The sequence below is a fragment of the Mesoplodon mirus genome, assembly GCF_964341445.2.
Source record: "Mesoplodon mirus genome assembly, chromosome: 16".
Classification (NCBI taxonomy): domain Eukaryota; kingdom Metazoa; phylum Chordata; class Mammalia; order Artiodactyla; family Ziphiidae; genus Mesoplodon; species Mesoplodon mirus.
This window is the reverse complement of record NC_138992.1, coordinates 104,609-130,458: the sequence shown is the minus strand read 5'-3', so window position 1 is coordinate 130,458 and position 25,850 is coordinate 104,609. Positions and strand designations below refer to the sequence as shown.

Genomic DNA, 25,850 nt, shown 5'->3' with positions numbered 1-25,850 from the left:
CCCAGACTGCCATCCCACCCTCCTGGGGCCGCCCCGGGTCCATCGCAGCTGCCCGCCCCCGCCCCCCGCCGTGGCTCTCCCCTGTGCCGTGCCCTGTTCGCCGTGTCCTTTGACTGGGATTTGCTGTGTTCCCGTTTCCTGCAGGGCAGTACTTCAGCGAACGGGAGCCCCCTGCTGCCAACATCTGGTGCTAGCACCCCTGGCCGCGGCGGGCGGAGGCAGCTGCCCCAGACCCCGCTGACCCCCCGTCCCAGCATCACCTATAAGACGGCCAACTCCTCGCCCGTCCACTTTGCTGGGGCTCAGACCAGAACTCCCTGCCTTCTCCCCCGGCCGGCTTAGCCGTGGCCTTTCAGAACACAACGCCCTGCTCCAAAGAGACCCCCTCAGCCAGCCCCTGGCCCCCAGCTCTCGGATCGGCTCCAACCCGTACCAGGGGCAGCGTCTGGACAGCGAGGCTGCTGCCCGCACGCAGCCTGAGGACACGCTCACCTTCGAGGAGGCCGTGGCCACCAACTCGGGCCGCTCGTCCCGGACTTCCTACGTGTCCTCCCTGACCTCCCAGTCGCACCCCCTCCGCCGGGTGCCCAACGGCTACCACTGCACTCTGGGGCTCAGCTCAGGCGGGGGCGGCCGCGGGAGGCACAGCTACCACCACCCCGACCAAGACCACTGGTGCTAGCCGCACCGCGACCGGCGGGCGCGTCCCAGGTGATGAGTTTTATCATCCGCGCTGGGCTCCGGGGCGCTCGGGCGCTGAGGCGGGGGCAGCAGCCCTGGGAGGAGAGCCTCGCCCCTGTGTCTCCTCCCTCGCGCTGGGCGGAGCGGTCTGTAGAGGGCTGTGGCTCCCTCTCCACCCCTCCCGCGCTGCCTCCCTGGGTCTCAGAGCTCAGAGCCTACCCAGGACGCGGCTGTGTGTGCTGAGCCGCACTGGGTGAAGGGCCCAGCATCCGAGGTGTGTGCTGGGGACGTTTTGCAGGAGGGCTGGATCTTGTGCGGATCATCCTTCATCCAAACGTGCGGTGCAGAGGAGCGGGCGAGACCTCAGGCCAGAGTCGGTGGTAAACCGAGCAGGTCTCGTCAGCCCCCGCGCACCAGCAGTCCGGTGGCGCCCTTCGCACCTAAAATGGCAAATAGGCGCTAGAAACACACGCAGATGCTCTGTCCTCCCAGACACGGTCAGCCCTGACGGGGACCAAATCTGGACCACGTTCTTGCTGTTGGTTTTGATTTTTAGTCACGACACCCTTCACTCGTTTGTTGACTCTATATACTTGATCAGAAAATAAAAATAAAAAAACAGAATAACGGGGAAGGGAATGTTAACATGACTGTGAAACATCAAACCTATAGGAGGATCTCAGCCTCTCAGGATGTATGTTCTCGGCTTGCTCGAGGAGATGCTCTGTGTCCAGTCCAGGCGGCCAACCAGACCACCCCGGCTCCCGCGGCTCTCGACCAAGTGCCTGACCTCCTAGCCCCTCGCGCAGGCTCCCGGGGCCGGGCCGGGAGGCCCGTGTGAACTGCGAGTGGGCTTTGTGGAAACTACTCCAAAGAGCAACTGAGTAGGAAGCGGATGTAATGGAGAACGTGCAGCAAACATCCAGTAGGTCCGTCGTAGTTGGAATGCAGCGGCCGTTTGCCCTTTTTCCTCGAAGCAGTAGAGGCTGCAGGGCACGGGTAGCACGGCCCGCGTGGGCGGGTCTTTCTACACGCGATTCTCAGGGACGGGGTGCCTGACAGGCAGGGCGCAATCTCTGTAGTTGTGCAAATTTCTTTTCACAGAAGGCTCATCGGGGATAGGCTGGTGGGAAGCGGGGGAGATTGGGGATGGGGTGGGGACTGGCGGAGCGCCCGCATCTGAGCAGATGAGGGCAGCTGGGAACCAAACGGGAATGAGGCCGGAGCTCGGAGGAAGGAGCAGCTCAGCTGAAGCTGCTGAGCTGGGCATCTGAGCCCACACTCTTTCTGGCACAAGAGGTGGGAAAGCAGGCGGCCAAACGAAGTCCCGCTTCAGGGCCACATTCAAAGGAGAAAGACCACTGTTAGGACGTGGTGCATAAAACACTGGGAGACCCTTTGTTTTGTGAACAAAAGGAGCATTTAGATGAGTAGATTCTGGTGTGTCCTCCATATTTTGAAATGTGAGATGATCTCTTTGCTGGATCATTTGAGTGTTCCCATTGGCTTTTACCCCATGATTCTCCTAAAGAAACTTGGAGTGTGATGTGTGTGTGTGCGTGTCTGTGTGTCCCCGTGAGTGGATGCCATTAACCCATAGGGCTGTGCAACAAAAGACACACATTTATTATTAGAAATAAAACACACAAGACCGCCACCTGTTCTAGGGTTTGAGCATGATTGTGACCAAACCATTTTATAGAATTTCCTTACTTGAAGGCACAACACTCTGAAACTTTAAAATAACAGAGTATTTTACTCAAATAGGATATAATTAAAATCGGAATCTCGGACTGTGCATGTCATCACTGGTTCCTGTTGCAAAGCAGAAGGATGAGTATTTTGGGACTGATGTTTTGTCTCTGGTCCCCCAGCCCATATTATTTTGAGTGTATTCTTCTGTGCAGAACCACAGCTGCCTCCCCAGGCCATGCTGGGCAGAGAATCCACTTTTCCAGACACACACAGCCATGCTGGCTTGTCTGGATTCTTCTAGACACTGGAATTGGTGAAAATTACAGACAGCGGGGGATATACTGTCTTGTTTTCCTGACTCTGCATTTTGTTTCTGTACTGTCTCTTCTCAGCTGTCACGTTTCCCCCCAAATCTCATAGTGAGTTGCCAAATTTGAAGTGCATCAACCAGTTGTCTGCATCTGGAACCAGTCAAGCAGTGGCTGTAGTTTGAATAAGTTATGTGTGCATGTAAAATATATATGTATATACATATATTCAAGTATGTGCATGACATGTATATCTTCATACTTTTTGATAAAATGTATTCATTTGTTAATTTTTAATTATATTTGATATAAATCAAGGGTTTGTTGCAAAACTTTATATTTAAGAACAGTGTTTAAAAAAACAAAAACAAAAAGAGAAGTGCCAACCATGCAACACAACTGGGACTTGCTTTAAAAAAAAATTCTGTGATTGACTAGTTTGCTGCCTGAGTAATATTTATCAGCCAAACTTTGGATTCTGCTATTGTTTCTACAATGACATTTTGTATGAAGCAAAGTCCTTGGATTAAAATAAAACTTAGCAAAAAATCAAAAACAAAACCCCACCATGCTGCTGGGTGATATATGCAAGGGGTGCGGAGCCAGGTGGATGAGCCGTCTCCGTGGGTACGGGGCTCGGGGGCGGAGTGCACAGGGCTCAGAAGAAGGTGAGAACCTCTTCAACTTGCTCTGGGCCTGATAGGATGCAACGGTGGATTACGCCCAGCTTCACGGTGAGGATCAGGGTAGGCTTGTGGCTGGAGGAGCCAGGATGACTCACGGGGGATGTGGTTGTGTTTTAGGGTTAGGAATACAGTTTGGGAGTTGAGCAGGCATTGGCTGAGGTTTGGGGTGGCTGTGTTGGGTGGGTTAGTGGTTAGAGGTTAGAGTTAGGTTTGGGGTTGAGGTTGGGGTGTAAGTTAGAGTTGGGGGTAGGAATTAGAGGTTAGGGTTAGGTTACAGGCAAAGGGTTTGTCTATATAACCACTAACAGTGTAGGGTTATGTGGGTATAAGAATTAAGGTTTTGTTCAGTCCACTGTACATTAGAGCTCATTTAGAAAAGGCATAATTGAACAGGCTTAGGTTTCAGACAAAAATGAAAATTGTGGTTCTGATTACACTGGGAAAAGGGATTGGAGTAGGGTTCAAGTTTTTCATCTGTTCTGATCTGGGCCTGTATTTGGATTAGGGTTAAGGGTGGTGTAGGATCATGGTCAGGCTCAGAGGTTAGGGTCAGGGAGCAGAGTAAGGTTCAGAGTTCGAGGGTCAGGAGTGAGGATGGAAATTCAGGCTCAGCACTCAGGGTTAGAACGTAGGGTCAGGGTCAGGGTCAGGGTTAGAGGCTCAGGGACAGAATTAGAGGCTACATTAAGAGGATGAGGGGCTTCCCTGGTGGCGCAGTGGATAGGACTCTGTGCTTCCAGTGCAGGGGGCCTGGGTCCGACCCCTGGTCAGGGCCCTGGATCCCACGTTCATGCCGCAACTAAGAGTTCGCATGCCACAACTAGGGAGCCCGCATGCCACAACTAAGGAGTTGGCAAGCTGCAACTAAGGAGCCCACGAGCCACGACTTAGGAGCCCTGGAGCCACAACTTAGGAGCCTGCCTGCTGCAACGAAGACCAAGTGCAACCAAATAATAATAAAAAAAAAGAGGATGAGGTTTTGAGGGATAAGAGTTAAAGGATGCAGGCTAGAGGGTCAGGGTTAGAGGGTCAGGTTAGATGGTCTGAGTCAGGGTCAGGGTAAGGGTTAGGAGTTTACAGGTCAAGGTCGAGTATCTAGGGGCTAGGGGTTAGGAGCATTAGGGTTTAGGATTCGAGATTAGGAGGTTAGGGTTAGGGAGTGAACAGTAGAGGTTTGGGTGTTAGGGTTAGTGGGTTAGTGTTAAGCACAACTGGCCCACGGCCCCCCTAACCACACACCTCTGAGTCCTGTAGGGTGGACAGGACTTGCCCGGGGTCACTCACGAGTGTGGGGTTCACCTGGACCACTGGTTATCTACCCCCATCCTGTAACCTGAGAGCAGAAGAACGAAACGTCTGCTCGGGTCACCGACTGTTTCAAATCCAACTCAACCTCAGTCAACGGCTGTTAGGGCCTCAGAAGCCCAAAGGGTTTCCTCCTACCACCTGAACTGGAAAGAGTAGTGCTGGCCCCACTTGGCCTGGACAGCCCGGGTCCAGCACAGGCCTGACTGAGCTCACTCCATGGTCATGCCATGAATTTATACAGAACTTGGTGCAGCGACCTACCAGCCCCCAGGTGCTGCCTCCTGAGGGCTGGTGGGGCCCTCCTGGGACTGCAGGCATCTTTTGTCCCATCTGAGTGGGCATCAATAGACATCAAGTCTCAGGACGGCCCTTGACCTCTGACCATCCAGGCAGTCATCTGTGGTCCTCCAGGTCAGACCAGTCTGGTCCCTGCCAAACCTCTGTGGCCAATTACTAAGCTGACCTTGCTGCTGGGAAATTGAACAGCTACCTGGGCAGCACAGACAGCCCTTTGGGATGTTTCAGTTACTAACATCCATGTGGTTGAGAAAAGGGCCTCGCCGTCACAGGCCCATAGCCTGCCAAGCGAGGTAATAACCGTCTAAACATTTGAGTGTGTCCCTGACACAACAACCATACAGCAGATCATGGCCTTGGAATCCTTTGGGTTTCCACCTGTAACAAATTTTTGATATATATATTTTTTTGAGTCTTAAGTAATTAATTTATGAAATTCTTTTCTTAAAAGACTTGATATTAAAGAAAAAACATGGGTTAAACATATCTGGGGGAAATTGATATCTTTGCACAAGTCCTATTTGTTGTTCTACACCTGTGTTATTATTCCTTGGGGTTCATATAGTTTATCTTTTTTTTTATATCTTTATTGGAGTCTAATTGCTTTACAATGGTGTGTTAGTTTCTGCTTTATAACAGAGTGAATCAGTTATACATATACATATGTCCCCATATCTCTTCCCTGTTGCATCTCCCTCCCTCCCACCCTCCCTATCCCACCCCTCTAGGTGGTCACAGAGCACCAAGCTGATCTCCCTGTGCTACGCGGCTGCTTCCCACTAGCTATCTATTTTACGTTTGGTAGTGTATATGTGTCCAAGCCACTCTCTCACTTTGTCACAGCTTACCCTTCCCCCTCCCCATATCCTCAAGTCCATTCTCTAGTAGGTCTGTGTCTTTATTCCTGTCTTACCCCTAAGCTCTTCATGACATTTTTTTCTTAAATTCCATATATATGTGTCAGCATACGGTATTTGTCTTTCTCTTTCTGACTTACTCCAGGTTGTGTGATTACATCTAGAATCATCTACAGTGCTGCACAGGGCAATGTGTCCTTTTTTGTTCCTTGGCTAATATTTTGTCTGTACTTGTACCAGTTCTTCTTTGTCCACTCATCTGTTGCTGGACTTTTTGGTTACTTCCATATCTTGGCTATTGTAATACTGTGCAGTGCACATTTGCTTTCCTGTGCCTTTCCAATTCTGTCTTCTTTGGTTATAGGTCCAGGAATGGGCCTGCTGAATGATATTGTAGCTCAATGTGTACCTTTTAAAGGCATCTCCATTCTGTTCTCATTAGTGGATCTTTCAAGGGTACGTCCAACTGAAAGCTGAGGTTATGCATTTCTCCACAAACACTTCAGCATTTATTGTTTATAGGTTTCTTGCTGATGGTTATTCTGAGGTGTACCAACTGAAACCTCTTTGTAGCTGAATTTGCGTGTGTCTCATAATCCGTTGAAATTAAGCTTTAAGGCATGTCCATTTTATTTTTCAAACTGTGATTACAGCTTAGCTCTTCAAAGTGTTTTCTTAAAGTATGTGTCACATTTTGAAATTTATTGGCCATTACCTCCCTCAAGGCATTTTGTGGGCAGGTCTCATTTACAGCCATGCAGTAGTTGTTCACATGAAGTGACCATTAGCACAGGTTTTAAGCTGCTTTTGCAGGTAACGGCCAGAGGGTGGCAGCCTTTCTACGTTCCCCATGTTGGTACTAGGGAAACACACCTTCCTGCCACTGGTGTTCCTCGGTTATAAATTAGAGAGAAATGTGCCCGGATAAACCCCCAATTGCTTCTGTCTCCTTACTTATATTTCATTTTAAATTTAAATTATACTTTTTATTGGAGTAATATTCCATTGTGTACATGGACCGCTGCTTCTTGGTGCACTCCTCTGTTGATGGACATTTTCGTTGCTTCCAAGTGTTGGCTATTGTAAGTATTGCTGGAGTGCAGAATTGCCAGTCTGTGTGGTTTTGATTCTCATTTTCTCAGGTGACAGGTCCAGCAGTGGGTATGATTGATTGCCTGGTAGCGCAATGTTTCCCTTTTCAAAGCACCTCCATTGTGTTTTCATTAGTGGCTCTTACCACGTCCCCCTTAGAATGGAGGGTACGCACTTCTCCACAATCGCTTCAGCATTTATTGCTTGCAGCATTTTGTTAATGGCCATTCTAACTGCTGTGAGCTGATAGGTTTTTGTAATTTGGGTTTGCATGTCTTTATAAATTCCTAAAACTCATCATTTTTCCAAGCTTTTTTTGTTTGTGTTTTTAAAAAAAGGAGAAAAAAGTATGCATACAATAAACCTTTTCAAATTGTCCTCTAAGAAGGTTGCCCTCTTTTCAATTTCTTATTCAATTTTCGACCCCAGGATTATTTTGGTGGACAGGTGTCATTACAGAACTGCAAGATTGGTGAATAGTTAAGTGACCATTAGCAGTGGGTTTAAAGCTGCTGTTGTGTGAAACGGCCACTAGGAGGCAGCATTTCTCCATTCCCCAATCTGGGTAGTAGGGCAGCAGAGCCTTTCTGGAAGTCGTGTTCCTAGGTTGTAAATTAGAATGGAATGTGCCAGGAGAAAACCCCGTAAGTTTATGTCTCATTACTTCTTGTTGGTTGTCTTAATTTTTGTAATCGGTGTGATGATTAGAATATTGTTTGTCCTAGGTGTACACAATCTGGTTCATTTGTACATTTTATATGTCTATTCATATACAGATCCTCTTCCCATGCAAAATATTACACAGCGTTCCGTAGACCTGCCTTGCTATATGGTCGGTCTTTTTGACACATGTATATAATATGTATTGGTATACATAACACTGATCTTCATTTATCCATTCCCCCCACCTTTCCTTTTAGATAAGTATATTTTTTTTCCTACATTTGTTATTGTCTTTCTCTGTGGAAATATGTGAATTTGGGTCAGCTATTAGATAACGCCTATAAGTAAATATAGGATATAGGTCTTTTGCTTTGCAAATTACCTCATGTTCCATGATTATCTCTAAGCTCATTTGTGGTGCCTCAAAGGGCAGTGTTTCATTGTTTTAAATGGGGAACGTTCCACTGTGTACATGGACCTCTACTTCATTATCCATTCACCTGTTGATGGACATTTTGGTTGCTTCACCATCTTGGCTGTTGTGAATAAGGCTGCAGTGCAGCTGTTGCAGCCTCCGTCTTCCCGATTCGGCACTTCTCAGGTGAGAGGCCTGCTGGTGGGTCTGCTGCATCGAATGGTAGTTCAATTTTTGTTTTTCTAACGCAGCTCCTTTCTGTTCTCATGATTCACTCTTACCACTTTACATCTCACCAGCAGCTAGAGGGTACACAGTCCTCTAAATATCCTTCAGTATTTATTGTTTGTAGAATTTTTGCTGATCGTCAGTTGACAGGTGTGAGTTGTAAACTTTCTGTAAATTAGAGTTGCATGAATCTAATAATTCCTAGGGTTAAGTTTTTATTCATTTTCCATTTTTTTAAAGAGAGTGAGTCAAACATCCCTCTTCATACTCTCTTCTTGAAACATTTGCCTGTTCTGAAATTTTTTGTCCATTCCCTTCCGCAGCACAATTTTTTTAGGGCAGGTGTCCTTTACAGCGCTGAGTCCTTGTGAATGTTAAGTGACCATTAGCTGTGGGCTTAAAGCTGCACTTGTGGGAAATGTCCACAAGCCGGCAGCATTTGTACATTTCCCACTCCATTTTTGGGCAGTACAGCCTTCCAGGAAATCGTGTTAGTAGGCTGCAAATTAGAGTAGAATGTGCCAGGGAAAACCCCCAAGAGCTTATATCTCCTTTCTTCTTGATTGTTTTTAAATTTAGTTTTTATTAATTATCAGAGCAAATTCGATAAAAAAAATATTTTGTTTCTCCTAGGTTTACAGAATCTGGTTCATTACATCAATGTATCTGTCTACTCATCTTTGGAGCCCTTCCCGTGTACGTTATTACAGAGTGTCGAGTAGACCTTTCTTCGTATTCCATAGGTATTTTGTAATTAAATATTTCATATGTATTAGTACATGTCTCTTAACCCCCATATCCTAATTCATCCACTCCCTACAACTTTCCATCAGGTTAAATGTACTTTTATTTTCTTAATCCATGCTTTTCCTTCTCTTGGAAATAAGTTTGTGGGTATCAATTTTTAGCTAACACCTCTAAGTGATGTCATAGGATGTCTGTCTTTCAATTTTTTTCATACTTCAAGTTGGGTGATGATCTTTAGGTCCTTCTATGGTGGTGCAAACGGCACACTTTTATTCTATTCCATGGCTAATATTCCATTGTGTACATGGACCACTTCTTCCTTGTACATTTTTCTGTTGATGGACCTTTTGGGTTCTTCCAAGTCTTGGCTATGGTTAATGTTCCTGCAGTGCAGGATTGCCAGCCGGTACCTTTTTCATTCTGGTCTGCTCAGGTGATAGGTGCATGAAAGGACCTACCAGATCACATGGCAGCTCAATTTTTACCTTTAAATGCACCGCCACTCTCTTCTCCCTACTGTCTCTTACCAGTTTATCTACCCGCAGCGGCTAGAGGGTACATAGTTCTCTAAAACCTTTTCAGCATTTATACCTTTGTACACTATTCTCCTGGTGATCATTCTGATGGCTGTGTGGTAAAGGTTTCTGTAGATTGGATTTGCAATCTTTATTAATTGCTGACGTTGAGCATTCCCATTCCCTTTTTCTTAAAGAAAAAAAAAGCAAGAAAAGACAAAATGTGCGTAAAATATGCCTCTTGACTGTGTTTTTGAAACGTTGACGTCTTTTGAATTTTCTGATTGATTTACGACCCCAGGATTTTTTTCTTTGATGGTAGGTGTCTATTACAGGCCTGCAATTATTTTGAATATTAAATGACCACTAGTGCTGGGTTCAAAGCTGCTGTTGTGTGAAACGGCCAGAAGACAGAAGCATTTCTCCTTACCAAATCTGGTTTCTAGGGCAAGACAGCCAAAATGGAAGTTGTGCTGTAGGTTGTAAATTGGAACGGAAAGTGCCAGGAAAATCCCCTTAAGATTATGTCTCATTCTGTCCTGTTCGTTTTTTAATTTAATTACTATTTTTGATCACAGCCAATTTGATTACAATGTTTTCTTTGTTCTAGGTGTGCAAGATGGGGATGTTTTACACATATACATATATCTAGTCTTCTTCAGATCCTTTTCCCATGTAGGTTATGACACAATGTTGAGTAGTCTTCTCTTGGTATGCCGTAGGTCTTTGGTGATTATATATTTCACATGCGTTTGTATATCTCTGTAAACCCCAACAATGTAATGTATCCAATCCTCACACCTTTCCTTATGGTGGACCCTACGTTGGTTTAATGAATCTGTAATTGCCTTTCTCTGTGGAAATATCTTCATTGGTATCAACTTTTAGCTCACACCTATAAGTGATATGATAGGATATGTGTCTTTCACTTTCTCACTTACAACAACTCGGGTGATTACTTCTAGACTCATCGACGGTGCTGCAAATGGCATTGTTTCATTTTTTCCCCAGCTAATATTCCATCTCTACGTGTAGTTCTTCTTTGTCCACCCATCTGTTGCCGGACTTTTTGGTTACTTCCTTATCTTGGCTATTGTAATACTGTGCAGTGCACATTTGCCTTTCTATGCCTTTCCAATTCTGTCTTCTTTGGTTATAGGTCCAGGAATGGGCCTGCTGGTTTATATTGTAGCTCAATGTGTACCTTTTAAAGGCATCTCCATTCTGTTCTCATTAGTGGCTCTTTCCAGGGTACATCCCACTGAAAGTTGAGGGTATGCGTTTCTCCACAACACCTTCAGCATTTATTTATTTGTTTATTTATGTTTGTTTGTTTTGCGGTACGCGGGCCTCTCACTGTTGTGGCCTCTCCCGTTGCGGAGCACAGGCACCCACGGCATGTGGGATCTTCCCAAAACGGAGTACGAACCCGCGTCCCCTGCATCGCAGGTGGACTCTCAACCACTGCGCCACCAGGGAAGCCCCAGCATTTATTGATTATGGGTTTCGTGCTGAAGGTTATTCTGAGGGGTGTGAACTGATACCTCTTTGTGGTTGAATTTCCGTGTGTCTCATAATCCCTTGACATTAAGCTTTAAGGCATGTCCTTCTTATTTTTCACACTGTGATTACAGCTTAGCTCTTCAAAGTGTTTTCTTAAAGTATGAGTCACATTTTGAAATTTTTTGGCCATTACCTCCCTCAAGACATTTTGAGGGCAGGTTTCATTTACAGCCATGCAGTACTTGTTCACATGAAGTGACCATTAGCACAGGTTTTAAGCTGCTTTTGCAGGTAACGGCCAGAGGGTGGCAGCCTTTCTACGTTCCCCATGCTGGTACTAGGGAAACAGACCTTCCTGCCACTGGTGTTCCTCGGTTATAAATTAGAGAGAAATGTGCCCGGATAAACCCCCAAATGCTTACGTCTCCTTACTTATGTTTGTTTTTAAATTTAATTTATACTTTTTATTGGAGTAATATTCCATTGTGTACATGGACCGCTGCTTCTTGGTGCACTCCTCTGTTGATGGACATTTTCGTTGCTTCCAAGTGTTGGCTATTGTAAGTATTGCTGGAGTGCAGAATTGCCAGTCTGTGAGGTTTTGATTCTCATTTTCTCAGGTGACAGGTCCAGCAGTGGGTATAATTGATTGCCTGGTAGCGCAATGTTTCCCTTTTCAAAGCACCTCCATTGTGTTTTCATTAGTGGCCCTTACCACGTCCCCCTTAGGACGGAGGGTACGCACTTCTCCACAATCGCTTCAGCATTTATTGCTTGCAGCATTTTTGCTAATGGCCATTCTGACTGCTGTGAGCTGATAGGTTTTTGTAATTTGGGTTTGCGTGTCTTTACAAATATCTAAAATTCATCATTTTTCCAAGCCGTTTTTGTTTCTGTTTAAAAAAAAGGAGAACGAATTGTGCATACAATATACCTCTTGAAATTGTCTTCTTGGAAGGTTGCCCTCTTTTGAATTTCTTATTCGGTTTTCGACCCCAGGAATTTTTTGGTGGACAGGTGCCATTACAGAACTGCACGTTTGGTGAATAGTTAGTGACCATTAGCTGTGGGTTTAAAGCTGCTGTTGTGTGAAACGGTCACAAGGAGGCAGCATTTCTCCATTCCCCAATCTGGGTAGTAGGGCAGCAGAGCCTTTCTGGAAGTCGTGTTCCTAAGTTATAAATTAGAATGGAATGTGCCAGGAGAAACCTCCATACGTTTATGTCTCATTACTTCTTGTTGGTTGTCTTAATTTTTGTAATCGGTGTAATGATTAGAATATTGTTTGCCCTAGCTGTACACAATCTGGCTCATTTGTACATTATATATGTCTATTCATATACAGATCCTCTTCCCATGCAAAATATTACACAGTGTTCCGTAGACCTCCCTTGCTATATGGTCGGTCTTTGTGACACATGTATATAATATGTATTGGTATATGTAAAACTGATCTTAATTTATCCATTCCTCCCACCTTTCCTTTTAGATAAGTATAGTTTTTTCCTACATCTGTGAGTGTCTTTTCTCTGTGGAAATATTTTCCTGTGTGTCAGTTATTAGATAACGCCTATAAGTAATATCATAGGATATAGGTCTTTTGATTTCCAACTTACCTCATGTTCCATGATTATCTCTATGCTCATCTGTGATGCCTCAAAGAGCAGTAATTCATTGTTCTCCATGGTGAATATTCCATTGTGCACATGGACCTCTTCTTCTTTATCCATTCACCTGTTGATGGACATTTTGGTTGCTTCACCATCTTGGCTATTGTGAATAAGGCCGCAGTGCAACTGATACAGCCTGTGTCTTCCCGATTCTGGACTTCTCAGGTGAGAGGCCTAGCGGTGGGCCTGCTGCGTCGAATGGAAAACGTAGGGAGTAACCAGGCAAGGTCAGTTACCATGGCAGCCCTGGGAAAAACATTACCAAGTGACACTAACACTCCCAGGAGGCTACATTTGTTTCCACAATAAGTAAACCTTTCTCATTTCTAAAGTACTATACTGTGAAATATGCATCTCAGTCACAACTAGAGGTTACTCAGTGTCTGCTGTGACTGGGAGGAAAACAGAAGGGCCTTACACAGTACCTAAAGTAATGACAAGAAGAAACTAGGGGCCACGGGCAGAGACAGACAGGCTCAGACAGGCTCCTATCCCTATGACATTCTGAGGAGATCACGTTGTAAGGGCTCGAGCACGAGAAAGCAGCCACTAACCAGCTACCCTGTCTCAAATATTTGGAGAAAGTCAATGCAAATACATACCTATGTATTATTCTTTTCTGATCATTCTTTCAGTGTAGCCCTTCTGGCTTTGTGCAAAGCGATTCTTTGTTTTGTACCTGAAAAATGAGTGGCACATGTAAATGGATGAAACATGTCAGAACAGACATCAAACGAGCACTTCAGCTAACGAACGAGGAACTCGGAGTTCTAGGAAAGAATCGTAAAAGTAGTGTAGAATCACAACATCTTAGAGCATCCTTTATATCAACTCCCCTCTATCATATCACCAATCAGTGGTCATCAGCCTATACATGAACTTTGCAGTGACAGAAAACCCAGCACTCTCTAGACAGATCTAGGCATTTCTAGTTGCTACAGCAGTCTATATCAAATTCAGAATCTGACTCCCTGTCATGCATCAGTCCCAGTCTGCCTTCTGCAATGGTACACCCCATGGCACACCTCATCTCTTTTCCATCTGGCACATTTCCCAAACACATGAGGACAATTTTGTTCTTCCTAAAGCTCTCTTCTCCCACGTCACCCTCCTAAACCACTCCTTCCTGTGTTTATGACTTTGAGGAGCCCCCAAGGTTTTCTCATCCCAAGGCCATGACAAGCAATGGCATCAGTGTGCCTGCTACAGATTCTGGGAAAGGGGCAGGGCCACACAAGGGTGTGGCAAATGTGACTGACAACCTGATGTGAGAGTACATGTGAGAACCTCAGCCTCTCTTCAGTCCTCAGCCTCTATCCAAGGTTTCTCCCTAGCACACTATTGACATTTTGGGCCAGATGATTCTTTTGGGGTGGTGGGGAGGGCTGTCCTATGCCTTGTACGATATGTAGTAGCATTCTGACCTCTACCCACTCGATGCCTGCAGCACCACCCCCCCCCACACCCTGGATGTGACAATGAAAATTGTCTCCAGGCATTGTCAAACGTTCTGGAGGACGGGTGATGGCAAGATCACCCTCACTCAAGAGCCACTGCTCTTTCCAATGACTCTGTTCACCCATGAGGACTCAAAACCCTCTCCTCTGCTGGCTTAGCATTCAACTCTCCAGAAAGTTTATTGGGTTTAAAAATGCTATTTGAAATTTGATAGTATTTATCTCTATAACGGTATCTGATGAAAGTAAAACTCTTTCTCCAGATATTAAGAACCTCCCAGGTGATTAATCCACGTTTACCTTATCTCCTACCCAAGACACTGGAAATTACAGAAATGATCGGACACCCATTTTCGGTATCCGTTCAGGAAGTACCTGTTGTCTAAGGCTTTTTGGCAACCTGAACAACTGAATTAAAGTAAAATATTCTGCCTGACCATGGCTTTGTGAGACAAGACACAAACCTGTAGCAGGACCCTCCTCTCTGCTGTTTACGGAATTGAGGTATCTGACTGGAAAGCCGTTGGAGGTGAACTACCCAAGAAAGCAGTGGGTTCAGGATGAGAATTTGGAAAGGGTGACAAGGGAGGGGAGAATGAACCTCAGCTGAAAAGAAAGGGGAAAAGTACCAAGAGATGAGTTCTCTTGACTGAAGAGAAGATACACTGAAAGCCATCAGCTTGCTCTCGGGGCCCTCAGCTCTCTGGGGAGCTCTAAGGGAAGGGTGAGCCTGGACCTACGACTCCGGACTCGGGGTCTCGGCCCCCAGGCCTGACCATTCACTCAGACTCTCAATAAATACTTGTATTCAAAGACCTTACACGGGGACCACATCTGGGAAAACATCGCCGCACCCTCATCATAAGTCACAGGGGGAGACCCGAACTAGCCAAGCCATGACAGGAGCTGTGAGGGCGACAAAAGAGCACGGCAGGGATTGGACATCGGATCGCCAGAAGCCCTCCGCCCTCCTGGTTCGTAATGCCAGGGCCCCATCGCCGCGTATCGCCGGACCCCGGTCCTGCCTCCGTCGCGCACCCTTCCCCAAGGTTGGCCGGGATCTGGAGTCACCATCCCCGGGTCGGACCTACAGACCTCGCCGCTGCTGAGCTCTACAGATCCCGCTCTTTCCACACAGTTCGCCGAGTCCGCGGGCCTTACTGAGCCGCGCCGGCCACCGTCCGCGAGGCCTTGGCGCGCCTGTGACGTCACTGTCGTGCGCCTCTCCCGCAGCAAGCGGAGTATGGCTCTGGCACGGCGGCTGCGGCTGTTGTCGCTCGCGGCTCGGTTGCTTCTGGCGCCTCGCCGGGACCTGACGGTCCGCGGTCCCAACGAGCCGCTGCCCGTGGTGCGCATCCCGCGGGCTCTACAGCGGCAGCAGGAAGAGCGGCATAGCGGCCAGCGTAGCCCCCCCGCGGCCGATGCTGGCGCGTCCTGGGCTGACGCCAATGTCAGTGCGGCGACCCGACTTGAACCAGCCGGCTCACCTCACGCTGGGCTCTTGGAACCCGCGCCACTCTCTTCGTGGGGCTGGAGGAATCGGTGCACCCACGCGGACCATTTCTCCATCGAGTGCGCGCAACATGAGGCTCCAGCGCTGCGGAACCTTTCGCCCAAGGGCAGCTGCACTGAAGTGTGTCTGGAGCTCCCCGTTCTGAGCGCGCTACAGCAGGCTGCTCCCGAAGTTGTTCGGCCCACAAACGTGCAGTCGAGTACCATTCCCCCACTTCTTCGCGGCCGCCACATTCTCTGCGCCGCAGAAACCGGCAGTGGCAAAACTCTCAGCTACATGCTACCTCTCCTTCAACGGCTGTTGGGCCAGCCAAGGCTGGACCCCTGTCGTATCCCTGCTCCTCGAGGCCTGGTTTCTTGTGCCTTCTCGAGAATTAGCCGAACTGGTGCGTGCCGTGGCCCAGGCCTTGGGCAGCTCCTTGGACCTCCAGGTGCGGGAGTTAGGGGGAGGCCATGGCATGAGGAGGATCAGGCTGCAACTGTCCAAACAACCTCCAGCAGATATTCTGGTGGCCACTCCGGGGGCTCTGTGGAAGGCCCTGAAAACTCAACTGATCAGCCTGGAGCAGCTCTCCTTCTTGGTGTTGGATGATGCAGACATGCTGTTGGATGAAATCTTCCTGGAACTGGTGGATTACATCTTGGAGGGGAGCCATATAGCAGAAGGCTCAGCTGACATAAAAGACCCCTTCAATCCCAAAGCTCAGTTAGTGCTGGTGGGGGCCACATTTCCCGAAGGTGGAGGCCAGCTGCTGAGTAAAGTTGCCAGCTTAGACTCTCTAACCCCCGTTACCAGTGACAAGCTCCACTGCATCATGCCTCATGTCAGACAGACATTCATGAGGCCGAAGGGAACAGAGAAGGTGACTGGGTTGGTACAGATCCTTAGGCAGCATGACAGAGCATATAGGACTGGCGCCGCAGGAACTGTTCTGGTGTTCTGTAATTGCTACAGCGCTGTGAACTGGCTGGGGTATATATTCTGGATGACCACAAAATCCAACACTTAAGACTGCAGGGACAAATGCCAGCCTCAATGAGAGCAGGCATCTTCCAGTCCTTCCAGAAGGGCTCCCGAGACATTCTTCTCTGCACAGACATCGCCTCTCAGGGCCTGGACAGCACCCAGGTGGAGCTAGTCATCAATTATGATTTCCCTCCTACCCAGCAAGACTACATCCACAGAGCAGGGAGGGTGGGCCGGGTGGGGAGCGAGGTGCCAGGCACCGTCGTCAGCTTTGCGACCCATCCCAGGGACGTGAGCCTGGCTCAGAAGATTGAACTGGCAGCTCGCTGGAGGAGAAGCCTTCCAGGACTGGGGTCCTCAGTGAGAGAGCCTTTGCACCAGCAAACCTTATTGCAGCAGGCTTATATATGATGCCGTAACAGGGACCTTTCCCTCTGTGCTGGACGGGTGAGCACACTTGTCAGTGGGGTGCTCTGGGCTGCCTAGTCACCTTCTGAAGACCCGGGCTGCTGTCTGGCTTCAAAAGGTAAGTTGCTGGCCAACACTGGAGGGTGAACTACTGAGCTCGGCTCTCTGCAGTCTTTCACGTGAAGAATAATGTCGATCTTGGCTCTGTATTATGTCATGGTTTCTAACAATAAGCGATGTTTCTATGGGTGCCCCTTAATAACAGTTTCCACTGGGGCAGAATTCAGTAGACCCTGAGAAGATTCACACTCCAAACTACCACACTTAGGACGAAGGCTCTTTCAATTGATGTTTTAGTTTAAATTTTGTTTCCTGCCCCCAAACATCCATTAAGCCCCCAGGAGAAGGAAAAGGGGATGTGACTAGCAATAAAGAGAAATTTTCTTCACAACAACGGCCATGGCAAGCTTAGGCCCTTTTGGTGAAATCTCTCTGGGAAGTACTGGCAGAGGAATAAAAGGCAAACTGACACAGAAATATTGCTTGGTGTGCATTTCCAGGCTCTGCCTTCTTTCTCATCTCTTGGTGGCAGGTGGAGGAAGAGAAGAAAAGGTTAAACTTTTTTATAAACCAGCAGAATAAGCTTATAACATCCTCTCACTATCTCTGCATAGGTTCTAGTCTCTGCAGCATTATATAAGCTTTGCCCAAAGTAATGAACTGTTGAAAGTCAAATGTAATACTTCACCAAACAACTTAAAAATGCTTGCGCACTGGAAAGGGTTAAGTTGCAGAGAACACAAATGGACCCAGAGCAACCTTTGCCGAAAGAGAATATTGTGCTAAATGTACAGTCATAGCTCTTTTCCATATGAAGAAACAGTCAGAAGGATAAAAGAACTTGGTCAAAATCACACAAGTCAGTAGGAAAGAATCTGGTTTGTCTGTCCTCAGGGTTGTGTTCTTTAACCACCAGGCTAGCTTTTCTCAAATCTGATTCATGCATAGAATAACTATACACCTCTGCTTGCCTTGAATATTCCCTGTTTATACATATGCCTGCTGCAGTTTTTAATATTGCCCACTTTTACTCCCAAAAGCAACCGAGAATACACAATAATTTGGTCTCTCTATCCATGGACCACTGTGGTGGGACTGCCCAGGAAGCTTATGAAAAGTGCAGCTTCCTGAGCCCTACTCCAGATCTAGATAAGTTTTCTGAGGGTTGGCTCAAGAATCCAGGTACAAGGCTTTTTAAGTGGTTTGGTGGAACCCCCCAGGTGATTCTCTCGCTCTCTTAAGTTAATAAACCGTTTATTCTGCCTCCCCCAGATGCCCAGCCAGGTCCTGTTAAGGTAGGAGTCCCCACACCACATCAGAGGGATGCTCCCAGCCAAGTAATCTCTGGAGCCTTGGAGATTCTGAATGGTCTCATGCTGGCCCACCTGCCATGACAAACCTCCGCCAGAGCAAGCATTCCCCTTCACATTTACCTTCTACCACTCCAAAAGGCAGTCTGCTCCAATGAGGCCTGACTTCGTCTGTCCTAACGGGCACCCACTGATTCAAGCAGTTTAGGGATAGAAGGTGCTGTGGTTCTCGACCAGGGTGGCCCAACCTCTAAAAGGGTAGCCCAAGCAGTCTCTACTTCCTGGGCACATCCCCTCTGCAACAGCCCCAGTAAACGAAGGTCCCATCTTTGCTTTTTCAAGGTCGGCAACAGGGAGTCCCCTCCTAAAGAAGGTTCTCTCTCATTGCCACACTATCAAAAGCTGCCCCAAATGTGGTTCCTTCCTGTGGGCCTGATCAGGCTAAGGGCAGAGTTGTCTCTTTCCTTCTCTGAGTCGGACCAAGTTGTCTTACTAACCCCTCTTCACAGTGTTGACCATGATTTTCACGGGGGCTGCTGCTGAGCCTTTATCTCATCCTTTCATGGTGGAGAGAGAGAGGATTATAATGATTTTTACTTCTAGGGGAGAGGGGAGTGTAATGATTATGTTGTCATTTTGTATTATGTCCTTTTGTCATGAATTTGTTTTGAATTTCATATTAAAATGGGCCCACCATTCCCACTTTGTGAGGTCATTCAGCACCCTCATTTTGCACCTTTAACATCTCTCTCAGTATCACTTGGAAATGTTTGAAACGGCATGAGCTTGTCCTCACATTCCTATCAGCTGTAAATCCGGAGCCCCGACATGAACGTAACCATTGAGCAGAACCCCTCTCTGTGTAACACTGGGTAGGCTCCTTAACATCTTGGTTTTTCTAAGCCCTCAGGTGTAAAAATGTGAGGGTTCTATGAATTTATATTTGGGGCAGGACAAGGTCGAGAAGAGTGTGTCTTTGCTTGTATTCTTCCAAACTGGAATGTCTTCCCTCTCTTCCCCATGGGTCCAAATCTCACTTGTCCTTCAGGCCCACTGCCAAGGAGCCTTCCCTGATTCCCCAGTCCACACAATTCTCTGCCTCTTAGGGTCAGTGCCATACAACCTAGCTGTCTCTTAACGTTAATCTTGCCTCTCAAGCCAATTTCAGAATGTGGGTCTCTCTTGCCCTCCTGGGGCCCCTGGGGCTGTGCCCACCTGCACGCCCCACGTGGGGTGTCTACTAGACTAGGGCATGGGTGGGGAAGCCCAGGTGTGAGGGACCAGGCAGAGTACCTCTGCCTCCACCCTGCTCTCCTCCACAAAACTGCCCCTCCTCCTGAAGCCTGACCGCAAGTCACAGGTTCCTTATTATGACCTCACTGGGTAGTGATGACCTCACAGGCCTTCTCACAGTTTCCATGGCAGCATAACTATGGAAATGTGCTGCCCTCAGAGAAACTTCCCTACCAGTTCTCCACCAGATACCAATCTCTGGTTGTCTGAGAGAGAATGTCTGACCGGATCGTCTATATTTACTCAAACCTGTGCTTTGTTCCCTGGCTGGGCAGTGCAGCAGGTACACCGAGACTGGGCACCTGTAGAAGAGGCATGGTGTACATACAACCTCACCTGGCTGCCACATGTTCCTGTGGGGCTTGCCCACTACGTAAACCTCAGCACTTTCCCAGCTGTAAGTAATACCAGTGACCTGGGACACCTTCAGGGTCCCACAGTGCTCACTGCTGAGGACAAGTGAAAGGTCATCCCTGAACTACTGTGCAGGAAGCGTCTTATCTTTATAAATGTAGCCTTCCGCTTTGGGCTACAGGATGCTTCCATTCAGACCCTTTCCTGATTGGCCTCTTAGCAAAAGGCAAGTGCATTTTTGTTGGCAGATGGTAAACGGAGCAGTTTGAGGAAGAGGGCCACTCCTGAACCGCACCTTCAAACCCAGGCACCTCTGTGCTGTCAGGTACACATCTATATCGGTCCCCTCAGACACATCCCATACTGAGCTGCTGAGTACTAGGGGAGAGGGTGGTGCCATATTCATGGGAAGACCGGAAGAACAAAGGGGGGTGATGAAGTGCTAGTGAGACTGGAGGGCTGAGCAGATGGTGTCCCAGGAGGCTGGGTGGATGTGAGCCTACACTTGGTACCCAGAACCCGGTTCTGAGTCTCCTGATCACTCTGCCTCAGTATTTGGCCTTGTTCTAATCTAGATAAAAGTATCAGAGGGCTAGAGTTCAGTGTGGTTGTAACAGGCAGTATAAATGGGGCCCAAGAGGGGTTGCCAAAGTGGGAGGGGTCCTTAACCAATTTATATTACATTATCTTTTTCCAAAACTTGAAAGACGTTTCCATTAAAGCCTCAGAAGTGACACACTGCAAGAAATGTTTTCTCTGTTGTGGAAGGGAGAGATGGAGAGGATCATGATTGCAATTTCTTTCGGGTTCTACTGTTTTCCCTGGCAACGGTGAAGAGACTACCTCACCTGATGCAGCCGTAGGCTCTAGGAATTGCTTTTGCAGCCAGTGTCCCTTCTCTAGGGACTCATAGAGGTGATGGGCCAAGTCTGTGTTTTGGATGTCAAGTAGATTAAAGGTCTTCAGCCAGAAACTGGGAGAGACATGAGAGAGGGAAATTCTGGCAGGAGACTGTGTACAGCAGAAGTGACTGATCAGTTCTGATTTTCTTTGCAGCAGCTGTGGCTCCCATTTCTCCTCCTAAACCTGGTCACTACCATGTCCTCAACCGAGGGTGTGGAGAAACGCAGTTGGGCCGGCATGGGGGGACATACTGCCTGGTTGGTGGCTACCGGGCCTACGGGGATGCTCCTTTGGCCATGCCAGCAAAGGCGGAAGCCGAGAAGCCAGTCCCCAGATGTGCTCCCGAGAGAAAGCACACTCCGGAAGAGTCGGACGAAGATCTCGGTTGCTCCAGACCCAAAATCCAGCGATTGTAGCATGGTGGCAGGAGGCGGACTCCACAGAATCTTGCTGGCTGAACCATTCTGAAGACAGGGCAATGGTTTAACTGCCTAAGACAGCGAATGCCTCTTCCTGCAGTGACCCCTCCCGCCCCCCCACTGCCCACTACCACAGATTAGAACCTGCGTCGTTCTGTCTGAGCCTTCCTCAGCCAGGAGCCTCCCTGCACACTAAATGGCCATAAGCCAGGAGCCTCAGAAAGTGAGGTTTGAAATGAGAGTCTGCCCTGAACATCCCAGGGCGGAAGCTGGCCTGGAAGAAAACCTGGCATTCCTCTGCTCAATCCTCACGGGCCCCTTTGTGAGCTGGAGAAAGTGAAGTCTGCACTCTGCGAGCCAAGGAGGATGCAGGAGCAGAGACAGGGTGCAGAGAAGCCTTAGCAGTCTACCACATGGGCTCCTGCCCTGAGCCATTGTCAGCGGCCACCACCACAAACCAGTGGGGAGCTGGGCTTTTGAAACTGAAAGCAGCAATCTGTGGCTTCCCAAAGAGCCTCCTGCCTGGGGTCTCAGGAGGCAGGATAGAGAGGCCCAGGAAGCCCTGCTCCCTGAAGCAAGAACAGGATGGAGAGTCAAGCAGCACGCACCCTGCCCCGAGGTTCACATGCTCCTTTATTGCCAGCCCTTTCTGTCCCCAGTGGGGTCCCTTACTGCTCAATAAAATGTTCTTCTGTAACAGATTTGTAGGGTCGCCAGTGCTCAGACTTAGGTCACTACCCCTGTGCTAGGCACTCCTGCCACCTGGGAAAGATTCCAAAGGTGGAACAGCTCCAGGGGGTGCCAGGGATCAGAGCAAAAACTTGAGAGGCTGGGGATGCAGGAGTTTGGGCACAGTCCCTAAATCATCTCAGTGGTTGAGCTGCTGTGAGAAGGCACATCCCCAGTGTGCGTGTGCGTGTGCGTGTGCGTGTGTGTGTGTGTTGGGGGAGGGGGTCCCTAGAGGAGGCAGCTAGAGGGAGGGCCTGAGGCTGGAAATGGGGAATGGCGTGCGGCCTCTGAGCAAGCACAGGCACTTAGCCCTTGATGTTTCTGGGAAAGCTAGAGCCACAAGGGCCACGAGATAAGGCAAGTGTAGCAGCAGAACCCAGGTGCCAGGTCTTTCTTCAGAACCTACACTTCTCCACGAGGCCAGGCCTTCCACGCTGAGGTAGGAGGGATCCTGGCCAGAAGGTCAGCCAGCAGCTCTGGGACGAAGGTTGCTGCGGTGGGGGCTCTTCTGCCATGGAAGCGACTTCATTTCCTTCCACACAAATAGCCTACTGACTGAGTTCCTGCTCTGTTGAGTAAAAGGGTGTTGACTCTCCCCAGAAGGTTGTTCAGTTCACATCCCAAAAGTCCCTCTATTCAGGCCCTGGGGAGGTGTAGCAGCTCCTGAGGGCGCTCTCCTGAGGCTGGCTGACAGAAGTGGGGGAGGTTCCTGATAGTTCCCAGGCGCTGGTTCAAGTCCCCAGAGAATGGTCATGCAGGTTGGGGAGTCAAGTAGGAGGAGAGAGAAGGTCGGGGGCAGAGGGCCCCCTCCTGAATCCAGAGCTCACAAGGTTACCCCCCCATTTCCAGAAATTATCTCTTCCCCCACACCAGCCCCCATGGCCCAGTACCGGGAAACCGGGAGCCCAGAGCACTTGTGGCCACAGAGACCCTCGCACGCAGCCCTCGGGGTGGGCGGGGCCGGCTGCAGGAAGATGGGGACGAGGTGTGCTCCCGGGAGGCCACGGGCTGCAGGTGGCCCTCTGAGAGAAGCACCCCATTTTGGACAGGAAGGTTAGAGGCGGGGGAGAGCACCCTAGGGCGCCCCCTCGGAGCAGTGGGTGTGGGAAGAGGGGCGGGGGCGGAGGGAACCCGCGATGGGAGGCGAGTGGGCTCTCAGCAGAGGCCAGCTTAGCCCGCGGGAGCTGCCTCTGAGCAGGGGGCGGGAGGGCAGTGCCGCCCTGTGGCTGCCGGGCTTCCCGGATCGCGGCTCTCCGCACACGGGTCGCAGGGTCCTGTGACTCTGTATCCCCTCCCTCACCCCGCCCCCCTCGCGAGGCCGCGCCGCTGGGTGGCCTGTGTCGACGGGCAGAACCCCATCGCCCGCCCCTCTCAGACCCGCCTGTGCCCGCCTGCTTTGCCCTGCGTAGCTTGCGGCCCGGGGGCCTCGAAGGTCCCCGCGCATGCAGCCAGCGGCCTCTGCTGTGCCTGCTGCTCCTGCTGGGTCTGCTGCTGCGGCCGGTAACCCTCGTGCAGACCACGCTGGGCACCTCCAGCACCCCAAGTCCGCGGGAGCGCACGCGGGCCCTGATGCGGGACTTCCCGCTTGTGGAAGGGTGGCTGCAGTGTGTGCGGGCTGCTGGGGGCCGGTGGGGGCCTAGCCTGGCCCTGGGCAGGGGAGGAGGTCCGGAGCATGTAGCGCTAGTGGGGAGGCTCCCTCACACCACCCCTGGATGTCCTCTCCATCATCTATGGATGCCCTTCCCCTTCTCTGTCATCCCCTCCCTGGTGGGAAACCCTCAGCCCAGGCCTCAGCTGCTCCTAGTATAGTCTGTGTGACAGTGTGAGGTGGGGGACCTCCAGGCTGGCCCAGGCCAGGCAATGTGTCCTGCCCGATCCCAAGACCTAAGGAGCCCACCCATTTGCCTTGACCTCCCTCCAGCCACAACAACATGCCCCTGGTCCTGAGGCAGTTTTACCACAATGGGCTATAGCATGGTAATCTGCGCAATTTCAGCCATGGCTAGACCAGCTTGGACAGGCTGAAAGATGGTCTCGTGGGTGGCCAGGTACCAAAGGGACACACAAAGTGCCACCATGGCTGCTGGGGAATGTGGGGCAGTTTGGGGGCCACAGAGACCACAGGTTAGTCACATTGGAACGAAGTTACCATAGTGACCTAGAAAGTGCCATGCCATGGATGCTGGGGTCTACAGGGGTCACAGTGAGCCCACCTGACGGGCTTCCAAGTACCACAGAAAAAGCAACGCATTACATGTGACTTCTGGGCACAGTAAGTGTTGTGCCAGCTGAGGAGGCTAAGAGAAGCCCAAGGAGTTCCAAAGCCCAAACTAAGCTCTGGCCTTCCCTCAGTTCTGGTCAGCCTACGTCCCATGCCAGACCCACGAATGGGATGCTGTGCGCCTCATCCTGGAACAAATTGACCTCATCCACCTCATGTGTGCCTCCTATTCTGAGCCGGAGCTTGTGACCTCAGTTAAAGGTAGACGGGGGACTTCCCTGGTAGTCTAGAGGTTAAGACTCCACGCTTCCACTGCAGGGGGGTCGGGTTTGATTCCCGGTGGGGGAACTAAGAGCCCTCATGCTGCGTGGCATGGCCAAAAAAAAGGTAAACAGACTGGTGGTAGTGGGTGTTAGGGACTTCAGTAAGCTACCCCTGCCTCTGAAAATGATCATCTGACCTACGTGCCCCCAGCTCTCAACAATACCCGGAAGTTGGCTTGCCTTACTGGTGTGGAGGGCGGCCACTCACTGGACAGTAGCCTCTCCATCTTGCGTACCTCCTATGCGCTGGGTGTGCGCTACGTGACACTCACCCACACCTGCTACATGCCCTGGTGAGCACCTGAATATATTCAGGAAAAAACGCATTCGCCCTTTTTGGCCAACCAAACAAGCGGGCAATGCAAATCAACACTGCAAAGAAGTCTCACTAGGCATTGGTCAAAAGGGCCATGCTGAAAAAGTGTAAAAACCAGAAATGCAGGGCAAGTCAAGGAGAAAAGGGAGCTTTTTTACGCTGATGGGCGTGATATAAATTGCCAACGGCCACTCTCGAAAATTGTATGGTGTTTCCTAAAACATCTAAAAAACAGAGCTACAGAGCACAGGGCACTTCCACTCATGGGCTTATATCTTGAGAAAACCAAAAATCGACAGGACACAGGCACCCCAAATTTTAGGGCTGCTGTGTTCACAAAATCCTCGACTCGGGTACACCTTAAGTATCTCACGAAAGAGAAAAATGGATAAACAAGTTGTGGTACTTATGTACAATGGAATATCACTCAGCCATGAAATCAATGTCCTAAGGCTAGTAGCAGCATAATGAGTGGATTTAGGTACGATGATTCTAAGAGAAATACGTCACACAGATAAAGAAACTTATCATAAGATATCAGTTATAGACAGAATGTAAAAATCGCTATATGAACTAAATTACAAAACAGAACAGAGTCACACATTTAGAAAACACACTTATGGCTGCTTAAGGGGAAAGGTGAGGTGGGGTGATGCATAAAACAACAGTTTGAAATTAGCACAGATACCGTTCAATCAACCAAATATGTAATAGAGAAGACATACTCATTGCTCAGTGAACTGGACTCAACACACCTTATTCACCACAGAAGAATATATCCGCGTAGTAAGAATCTTAAAAAGTATTTATTGATCTTTCTCGGTAAGTGAATATAGTGGGTGTAAAGCGGCACAAACACAGCACTGAAAATCAGCTAAATCCCATTATAAATACAAATTACAAAAAAAAGCAA

At 49.0% G+C, this 25,850-nt stretch overlaps 1 protein-coding gene, 1 long non-coding RNA gene and 1 pseudogene across 9 annotated transcripts in view; 2 read left to right on the top strand and 1 right to left on the bottom strand.

Moving 5' to 3' along the window:
• LOC309791919 (UPF0488 protein C8orf33 homolog) overlaps positions 1–25,850 on the top strand; it is a 107,475-nt gene that overhangs the window by 24,966 nt on the left and 56,659 nt on the right. The window lies entirely within an intron of this gene.
• The window catches only part of LOC309791714, a 48,185-nt gene continuing 33,021 nt past the window's right edge, over positions 10,687–25,850 (bottom strand). Inside the window, exons 1-4 of one of the 7 annotated variants that reach the window (XR_014291551.1) lie at positions 15,218–15,249; positions 13,268–13,344; positions 12,612–12,854; positions 10,687–11,888 (exon numbers count right to left, since the gene is read on the bottom strand). This is a non-coding gene — a long non-coding RNA (uncharacterized lncRNA). Of the gene's footprint in view, positions 11,889–12,611; positions 12,855–13,267; positions 13,345–14,586; positions 14,779–14,943; positions 15,197–15,217; positions 15,250–25,850 lie in introns of those variants that run through there. The other 6 variants (XR_014291552.1, XR_014291553.1, XR_014291554.1 and 3 more) reach the window with 6 other exon arrangements.
• On the top strand, positions 15,238–22,004 carry LOC309791713 (putative ATP-dependent RNA helicase DDX28; annotated as a pseudogene). The gene is made up of 2 exons (XR_014296220.1): positions 15,238–17,127; positions 21,083–22,004. The product of XR_014296220.1 is annotated as a putative ATP-dependent RNA helicase DDX28 (transcript).